This window comes from Vicia villosa, unplaced genomic scaffold (assembly GCF_029867415.1).
Source record: "Vicia villosa cultivar HV-30 ecotype Madison, WI unplaced genomic scaffold, Vvil1.0 ctg.000587F_1_1, whole genome shotgun sequence".
Lineage (NCBI taxonomy): Eukaryota > Viridiplantae > Streptophyta > Magnoliopsida > Fabales > Fabaceae > Vicia > Vicia villosa.
In genome coordinates, this window is record NW_026705268.1 from 369,673 (window position 1) to 380,942 (window position 11,270).

The window sequence follows — 11,270 nt, forward strand, 5'->3', positions numbered from 1 at the left end:
ATATGCATAAGTTGAGTCACATTTGAATTGCATTTGAATTGTGTTTGGATTGTTGAGATGACGAGGTGTTTGTTGTGACGTGATAATGATATGTTTGTTGTGATATATTTGATATCATACTTGTATATTTGAATATGTGATTAATGACATCGTTTCCGTTTTAAAAGTTGTATTATATTAATAAGTTGTTTTATGGTTAAACTTGTTGTAAGATGTTATGTGATGCGAAGTGGTGAAATTATGTATGATCTATATCTCATATATTATTTATCATGCATTCCTTTATATTGTAAGATATCTCACCCCTTTGCTGATATTTCCCCTACCATGGGAAATGGGCAGGTACTCAAGATTAGTCGTGGAGGTCCGAAGTTATTTATGTGAAGTCTTTATGTTGCTTTATGGCAAGTCGAGTTGGTGTCCATTGCTCTGATACGTAGCACTCGGGGGGATTAGTTATTATTACTTGATTATTGTATCCCATGATGACACTTGTGTTAAGTTGAATAATAAAGATGTTTATAAGTTTAAGTTGTAAGTGGTGAATAAAGTTTTGTTCCGAATGCTATGTATCTTTATTAAATGAAATATAAGTATGTTTGTTTGGTTAAGTCGAATTGTGACATCCCATCTTTGATGAAGATTTTAAATGCACTCTGATTTTCGCTTATAATTGCGGGGTAGATTTGGGGTGTTACAGTCAACCTAACAAATTACATCCGAAAATTGGAACTAAGAAAGAACACTCCTAAAACAGAAAAAATATCACTTCCAAGCAGAATTAGATCATGATAAACACGAATAAAGATATAAAAAATGTTATGCAACACCAAAAGTTCTCAACAATATTCATCCTCTATATTTGAGAACCTAATGCATAATTTTATCAAACACTTGGTGGACAATAAGATATTATTGGAGAAGAAGGCGTAAACATATTAACTTAGATTTTATAGTGTTCAAAGTCTCATTGTTCTAGCTTTCTCTCTCAACATCAGTGACAAATAAATAAAACTATATTATAAACATGATGTATGAGACATCGAACACGAAAAAAGGAAGAAAAAATCAAGAAGCTTTACCTATGTTGTTCCAGAACTTTAAAGGTTTCTAAACTTGAGTTGATCTGTCTCCCGTCTTCCTTCTTTGGCTCTTCTCCAAGCTTGTTAATGATATGGAGTGGTGAATTTCTGAGTTCCTTAAAAGCCTTTTAACGATGATAATTTCAAAGCAGAGTTTGGAAGAAACTGTGTGAATTTTCCATTTCCACTTGATTGGATTAACAGACTTTGCTTTTAATCATGTAGCCTTTCTGATTCAGCTGCATTGATCAATGACAAAAATTAAAAAAGGTGCTTATGGAAATCAAATATCTATTAGCTTTCTTAGATAGACATGGTTATTATTAAAAGATACTACAACTTTATTTAAAGGATATGTATAACAAATCTAAATAACAATATAGATTTAACGTTAAAGTACAAATTTAAACATGTATTTCTATGTCTCATATTGAACATTTATTTCACGATTCATAACGAACTCGTATTTCTTCAATTCATTCTGATCTATCCATTTCCTCAATCACTTCTTTTGTTGTATTCCTTAAACTTAATTCCAATGCACTTACTTTATATACATTTGTTGCACCAAATCAAAACAAAAATAATTTAACCTTTTTCATTATAATTCAAAATTTTAAATATCACAATTAATACATCTAGATCATGAATTAATAAATTACCTGCAAATGTGAAAGTTGAGCATCCCAAAAATTCATATTCTCTTAAACGTTTGAAGTGTTATAATGAAAAATCTTAATTAAACTCAGTAATGGATGCCTTCCGTTGTTTTTGTATTGCGTGAGCTATGAGATTCATGTCTACCATGTCTTGTCCATCTAAAATAGGTCATATTGTTCAAATGCAAAAAGATATTAAAAAAAAGCAGAAACCCAACTGAATTTTCAATTTTTAAAATATAAATCACAAAATTCATACACAAATAACAATCTTAAGAAGAAAAAATGTAAACTTCATAGTCCAAACAAAATAGCTAGAGATTAAGAAAAAAAAAAGGCTAAAATTGGAATTTGACCTAGAAAATAGGTCTTAGAAATTGGAAATTGATCCTTTAAGAAAGTAACGCCTATAAGTGAATAACTCGAACAACAATGTTCCATGACTCCTTTACATGAGTAGTTTCCTTAACAAAGTCATGTCCTCCGGAAGCCAATCAAAAAACCTTATTCAGAAATTTGGAGGAGAATCCGTAAATACACCACTGGGTTACAAATCCAAAGTTGTGTGAAGTTTAGGTTCAAATTGGTCCTATTTATATTATTGAATTCATCAGGAATCAACATAAATCAACAGAAAACTCAATTAGTTTACTTGGAAAATCGAATAGATGACATTGATGATAAGATGAATCGGGACTGGGAAAATCGAATATATTATCCATTCTTTTTGTTAAAAATTTAAACTCAACTGCCATTATCGTGTTAAACAATAAATATTTCGATAAGCTCTTCCTTGCTCTAGTTGTGATATTAATCGGGTAAGTAGTGGTTGCTCTTTTATGGCATATGTTTAGTTTTGCTTTTGAAATATTAAATTGATTGTTAAATTCAGCCATTCTGAACCGATGGAAAAATTCATTGTCAAAAATATATATATATATATATATATATATATATATATATATATATATATATATATATATATATATATATATATATAATTATTTTCTCTTCTCTCAATTAAAGGTGAGCCATCCTTAAAATAATACAGGTCCTGTTAAGAAGTGTGGTTAGCCGTAACTCAACCATACAAAACTGGCTTGTAGGGTGAGGATTGCCCCCACTTATAAGGACATATTCAGGCCATATATTGTCCGATGTGGAACTCTTAACACACCCCCTCATGCCCAGGACTAGACAACTGGAGCATGGAAATAAATGGTAGGCGACCCGATAACGGAAACCATGGAAGGTGGCCCACCGGATCTTAAACGAGACTCTTGATACCATGTTAAGAAGTGTGGTTGGGCCTAACACAACCCTACAAAACCAGACTCTGATACCATATTAGAGTTTGACCTAACTCATCCTTACAAAACCGGTTGGTAAGGTGAGGAGTGTCCCTCTACCGGTTGGTAAGGTGAGGAGTGTCCCTCTATATATATACTCTTTCAATGCTCTATCTCCAACCAATGTGGGACTTTAGAATCTTCCTATACACCCCCTCACGCCCAGCACTCTTTTTGGGCTTGGTGCGTGGATATTAATGGTGGGTGGCCCATGGTCCGATCGATAGGCTCTGATACCATGTTAAGAAGTATGGTTAGGCCTAACTCAACCCTACAAAACCGGCTTGTAGGATGAGGATTTCCCCCACTTATAAGGACATGTTCAAGCCATATATTGTCCGATGTGGGACTCTTAACAGGTCCAAACAACTAACAGACCTATAATTGTGGACTTCTCTTAACTACTATTAAAACAGGCCCAAATAAAAAAATAAATAACAAAAGAAACAAGACTAATTTAGTTTAAAACCCTCCCTCAATCAGGAATGTATGTTGTAGAATCCAAATTTGGAAAAAAAGCAAAAAAGGGGCCAAAAGCGAAGAATCTTTTGTGAATAAATTAACAATTTGCTTAGAAGAATGAGTATGCATGAGATGAATGATATTATCCTGGACTTTGTTTAGAGAGAGTCTATTTCCATATCCTTCGTACGACGTACGTTCATGAAAAATTGGATTGTTGGCGATGCATGTGTATAGTAGATTGATTTCATTACCGAATGATTATGAGTAATGTCGAAGTCTTGAAAGAGCCTATATTTCAAGAAAATATATATATATTCTCTTGAAATATAGGCTCTTTCGACTTCAAGACTTCGTCATTATATATATATATATATATATATATATATATATATATATATATATATATATATATATATATATATATATATATATATATATATATATATATATATATATATATATATATATATATATATATATATATATTCTCTTGAAATACAAACAAACTCTCAATTTTTTTTAAATTGACTCTTATTTAATTATTAAATTAACTACTTTTTTTAATTATACTTGATTATCCATAAATCAACTTTTTGTTTAGCCAACAGGACTTATCCTGGTATTCCAATTGTAGTTAACTAATTTAGTTGAATGTTTAGTGCTTATGCTAGCTACAATACATCAATATGAATGTTTGGTTCATATTATGCTCTCATATATTTGATTGCGCTACTGTTATAATAATGAAGCTAGTACATGATTAAATTGGTCACGAATAAAGAAAATTAAAGCAAAAAAAAGAAAGAAAAAGAAGTTTGCTTTTACTTTAATATTTAATTATTTCAAAAGTGGAATTTGTACATTTATTTATAGTGAATTTAGAATGTTAGTAGTAGTGAAAGTATTTGAGAGCTTCTTCTTCAACTGAGATTGAAGGAGTTTCTCCGAATGTTCTGAAATTTGAAGATTGTGAGATTAAGTTTAGTAACGGCGGCGATTTTATGAGCGATTTTGTAACGACAACGATTTTACACGGCGGCAATTTTGAAACGGTTTGAGAGCTTCTTCGACTGAGAATGAAGGAGTTTCTTCAAATGTTCTGGAATTATGAAGATTGTGAGATTAAGTTTTGTAAAGGCGGTGATTTTAGGAGCGATTTTGTGACGACGGCGGCGGTGAGAGAGAACGGTGAAAGGAAGTGAAGTACTGTAGTAGACACGGTGAGAGAGAAAGAAACGTGAGAGGAATTGAGAAAACCTAAATTGTTTTCATTAAATTTAATTTTGTTTTAACTATATTTTCATTAATATTTTCTTTAGCAGCGCTTTAAACGATGGGCCTATGGCAGCGCTTTCAGCAAGCACTTTTTAAGAAAGATTTTTACCAGCGTTTTTTAGATGCGTTTTCTTAAGCGTGGCCTTTAGCAGTGCTTTCTTAAAAGCGTATGGTCTTTAGAAGCGCCTTTTAAAATTAGTCTTTGGCATTGCTTTTTCTCAATTTAAAATATAGTTTTAAATTTTTTTTTTATCTTTAGCGTAGTGATTAGTTTTTACGAGTGCTTGAGCTAGGATTTTAATCCCTTATTGTACAGTAAGAAAAGTCCTCACCGTGACTAAAGCCATGCTGTTTTGCAACTTCATTTAACTTCTTAGGAGCAGCTATAATCACAATAGATTAAGAAATATGTTCTGCTATTCTCAGGAAAGTCTTATATCTTGTCACTATTCATCAGATTGTATGAGTAAAATATTAAATTTGATGTTCAAGAAATATAAAATGTGAATGACCATTTACTTGCCTCCTGTTCATACTTTAAGGGTAATGGAGTTGAATAATATGATTGTATAATATATGGACCTTTGATTAAGCACATTTGCTTTCAAAATTATAGTAAGGGTATATGCTTATTTGTGTAGTTTGTTAGGCTCAAGATAATATTCAAAAAATTAATGAGAGCATGGTAAGAAAACTCGAAGCATATATGTTTCTTTGTTACCTTACCACCAATTCATAGTTATATAAATGGTTCATTGTATGGTGTGAATGTATATAAAAGAATAATATGAAAACTAGTGTGATATAGTGAATGGGATTATATGCTTTTAATTTGATATCATGCGTGTATTCTATATTAAGGCAAGAAATGAACCTTCGTCAACTTATGACATAAAAAAATCATTGGATATAAGCGATACGCATGAAGAAAATCACCAAAATCCTTTAAATAACATATAATATTTTTATGACACTTTGATGTTTTAAAACTTTTTTTATTTTGAGCATAGCTTAAATAGACACATGAATTATTGGTCAGTTTTATATTTTAATAGTTTGAGAATACCTTGTGAGATACTTATATCAAACATTGTGATTTTGAAAAGTTTATATATATATATATATATATATATATATATATATATATATATATATATATATATATATATATATATATATATATATATATATATATATACCCTTTAATTTTTTTTTACAAGAATGCATTAATGTAATCTTATTTTACATGTTTTAATTACCTTTAATATTGGTGTGTTAAACTGTGGCAAACAATTAAATTTTTTAGCATATTTAAAAGAATTTCTTTTGTAATAAATTTGAAAAATATGGCGGTTTATACAATTAATTAGTAGATATTAGTTTACGATATGAAATATATGACATTTAAAACTGCCACTATTTGCAAACAAAAACGACTGTGTAATAAATAGCAGTTTCGACAGCGTTTGTTTTTAGTCCTCACTATTAATCGAGCAACAGTCAAATTTACGGACATATTTGTTATTTATGGCGGTTTAACCTGTCACAATTTTCTTCAAATAGCCATCACAGTTTACGTTCTTTTTTCATGGGTAGTGTTAAAAAAACAGCATTGAAGTAGAAGAGTTCAAATCAAACCAATTCGTACTTCTGACTATTAAGAGTGAATTTCTTTATTGGGGTAATGCCCTCTAGAAGAAAGTGATTTTGCACCAAGCTATATTACCAATTTTATCTTATTATATTTTATATTTATTATAAAATAATACGCATATAACTTGTCAAACACATTGATACAATCTTTTATCTTCCATCTTATCTTCTAAAGAATAGAATTTCACGACTATTAAAAGTAAAACATTTTCATAGTACGTAGTCTAATACACTTCTGTATCTCATATGTAACTGTTAAAATTTTTAAATTCATATATCAATCATAACCTTTCAGTATATGATCAATATCTATGAATGTCCCTCTGACTGCATAGACACTACGCCAAACAAGAAAAAAGACAGCGCTTTTTTTGGCTTTAGGCAGCGCTTTAAAGCGCTATCTATTCCCCCGGTGCCGTAGGCAAAGGCAACGCCTTTTTTCACCTTGAAAGCGCTGCTAAATGCACCCTTTAGCAAACACTTTTACCTATAAAGCGCTGCTAAATGCACCCTTTAGCCAACACTTTTACCTATAAAGCGCTGTTAAAGGCCCCCTTTAAACAGCGCTTTTATATTAAAAGCGCTGCTAAAGGCCCACTTTAGACAGCGCTTTTATGAAACAATTTTTAAGAAAAAGCCTCTTAAAACCGCTGCTAAAGGCCACCATTAGGCAGCGCTGTTCCTACAAGCGCTTCTAAAGGCCCAATTTAGCCAGCACTTTTATCTTAAAAGCGCTGTTAAAGGCCCCATTTAGGCAGCGCTTTTCTGAACAAAATTTTAAAAGAGCTTTTAGGCAGCGCTTCTCTTGTAAAGCGTTGTCTAATGTCCACGAAATTTTTAGATGCATCTATTTAAAAAAGGCTTGCCCTAGGTTTTCACCACATTTTGCACCTGTATATACCATTACAAATTTCACACATAAACAACAAAAAAAACTCTATTTTTTAGAGCTAAGATGCTAAGAATATATATATATATATACATATATATATATATATATATATATATATATATATATATATATATATACGAATAAACTTTGTATTTTTTATATGCTAAGATGCTAAGAATATATTAATAAACAACAACAAAATTACATCCAATATAATTCAATGAAAACAATTGCATCATCCAAAACATTTTTACCCAAAACAACAAAATTACATCCAATTCAATGAAAAAAATTACACAAAATTACATCCAAGTCAAAAGGATGCTAAATATCTACTTTTTCTTCTTGCCAGCAACTGTAACCTTTTTACCCTTCAATATCCTGCAATTGCATCAAACCATTACAATCACAAAACAGAATAACAGAAAACCAAAAACAAAATAATATAAAGGTGAAAAACATTCTACATTAGTGTCCATAAAACCATTCTACATTTGCCACGAATGTATTTCAAACGGCCTACATATCACTAAATAATCTATGTAGATAAATCAAATATTGCAACATGCACTTGGCTATACTCAAAATTCTCATCAATTATAGTAAAATTTCAATATACCTATACAACTTTCAACTCAATCATGAATTGACACCATTCCTCCTTAAGTTCATCCAACTTAGATCTTGAGTAAGTAGCAAACTTGAAGTCATCAAAGTACTACAAAATAATATAACATGATATGTTTAAGTTAAAACTATTTAATTATATGAGAAATATGTGTTAAATATTAAAATAACTCTTAAGTTAGAAATATATACCTTGGACGGAATCTCTATTTGATTCGAAAGAAGAATTTCTTTCATAAACTGCAACATGTAAAAACCGCAATCTACTTCATTACACTGCCCACGACACTACACATGGAAAGAAAATATGGATAAGGCCTAAGTTTTATCACGTACCATCACTATTTATATAATCAAAATTACGATAATTAATTAATATACCTCCACTCGAATCCATGTGATGTTGTTGGCTTTACTCTTTGGTACTTGACTTCTTCTTTGTGCTCGAAAAACTTGTATAACGCTAATAAAACATAAACGCATAATTTAAAACAATTCCCATAAATAAATAAATATACACACGAATATTTAGAACAATCTCACTTACGTATCAACCAACTCCTTCATAGCTTCGTATGTACTAACTAGATTGTGTAAGGAATCCAGAGAATATACAACTTCTCTGATAGGATTAATCGCAACCAACAACCAATGTCCACTGTAAGGCAAAACAAATGTGAGATGAAAACTTTCTACACAATGTCAAAATATGAAAAATTATAATAGATGAATTTAGAATTGAAGTCTAACCCGTTGCCGGTATTAAACGGTAAAAAGAACAACTTTTCTGAATTTATGATGGCCATAAAATGGTTGAGTACATACGCCATGACTTCATTCGGTTTAGATATGATTAACCCTAAGTTGGTATTGAAGGGAGCTAAGAAAGCGAATCTTTGCCTCAATCTACTCGGGTGCATCACTTTTTCATACAAAAACCTTAAATAAAAGACCTCATTAACATTTGAAATGAGTAAATGAATTGTTCATTTAATTAAACAAATTAGATCGAATATACCTTATGTATGTATCAATAACACCGAGGCCTAATTGCGTATGTTCAAAAAATTATTCAAAATCCTCCATACCAATTGTTTCTTGATGCTCAATACCAAACACATCTTCCTCCATAGGTACAAGACGGGTGTTTCCTTGCGGAATATCAGAGAGTTGTAAAGTTGTTAAAAGGGACGACCTAAACTTATTGGGAGTAGGTTTTTTCTTAGCTGCGATCTTCTTAGCAACAACCTTTTCAGGCTTCTTACCCTTACTGACATCTTCAATCTCTTTAGCACGCATCTAAAGATCATAAAATTAGTTAGGTGAAATATAAGATCACGAATTAACATTTTTCATGCATAAATATCATATAATTGTGATGTACCTCTTTTATTGATGCAGCTGACTCGATTTTCCGCGGAGGCTCCTTGTCTTTTGCTTTAGATTTTGTTGGAGTCTAATTATCATAACCATGTAAAAACAAATGTACGTAAAATGCACGTAAAAACTTTGGATACTCAAAGATTCATATATATGGTTTTAAGTATACCTCATCATCTACACTAATTAGGCTTGACGGCCATGCAACAAACGAACCTATTACATCTCCCACCAATGTGGCATCCGAAACATCGTCAGGATGCGGTAATAACGCATCCTTCTCTAAAGCAATGTCAACCGATACTTTCAAACAGCCAGTAGGGAGCGGTCTAGTGTGAAGTAATTCTCCCAAAGTGTTATGCACTTTTCCCTTGTCAACCATCCGATAAGTCGGTGACGATAAGTAGAGTTGGCAAGGTGAAATGCCCTAAATCCAATAACAAATTTCAAATTGTTATTGTGTATATATTTCAATTAAATAAATTAAGCTACTTTAATTTCATAATAATATATATAATTACCTCGGGAAGATCCGGTTGAAAATTACAACCGATACTACCTTTGTCACTAGTAGCTTTACAACCTGAAGCTTGCTCTCTTAATTCTTTTTCCCTTTTCAATTCGCGGACTTCAGCTTGTAGTGCATACAAGGTTTCCTGCAGTTCTCTATTGCTAGGAGCCTTCTTTTTTTTCATCTTCAAGGATGTTGGAGTGATTCCAAATCCCTTACCCCTCACCCGACCAGAATATTCAGGAATATCTAATGCGCGGCTAAGTATGCTCCTGCAATCATTGTCTTCATCTGGAGATATAGACTGAGATAGAGTCTCCTGAAATTCATATGAATATTCAAAATTTGGGTTTTTTGTATGGATATGGGGGACCTGATGCTCTTTGCCAATTTGTTTCACTTCTACTCCGAAATTTTGGGTTTTTTCGTTTTTCTTTAAACGTTACCCATTCTTCAGGTGCAATCAAACTTCCATATATTTTTGGATACTCTGCATCAACAAAATTTTTATTCGCATCCATAAGATATCTCCTAGTTAAAAAAGTCCTAAACCCTCTTAGTATTCTTCTGGCCAATCTGAGACAAATTTTTCTTCTATGATCCTCCATGTTGTTGAAACTCCTCTACGAAAAACAAACACAGTGCGTTAGTACAAGTAATTTAAAGACGTAATCGTCATTAAAAACAAATAACATCACATATGGTACCTGTATCTCAATCCAAAGTTTGTCTTTAGCTTTTTTCAAATTTGTATCTCTCCAATCATCACAAGTAATTGGAATTGCATTCCTTACGAGTGCACCAATAAAACTTGTAATCCTTGAACCGTTAGGCTCAATTAGTAGGCCACTTTCGCTCCATTGCACATCTAATATTATGCCTCGGTCTCTATTACGAATGACGTTCTTCATAAGTGTTATTCCTCTTCTAATTTCCGCTTCCTGATCAACAATGTTCTCATGATCTCCATCATCAATAACATCATCATGTGGTTGATCCTCGTTACTAGCCATCTAATTAACATATAATAAAGAAAAAAATAATCAATTGACACTCATAAAATTCCATAATCAATTGAATATAAAACATAAACTTATTACATAATAAGATTATACTGTACACAATAATTTATTGATTAACACATTCATACATACTAGTAACACTCACATAGTTACATTATCAAATATTATCATATAGTAATCACAGGATAACACGATGAACAATGAAAATAAAACAAAAAAATAGGTACTAAATATCACTCACATCTTACTTATTTCACTAACATCTCTTTCTTTTCTTGGTTGAAATACGAGTTACTTGTTTCTTAGCAATGCGGCTTCAGAATTGATCCAAATTCCCTCATCATGATCCTTTCTG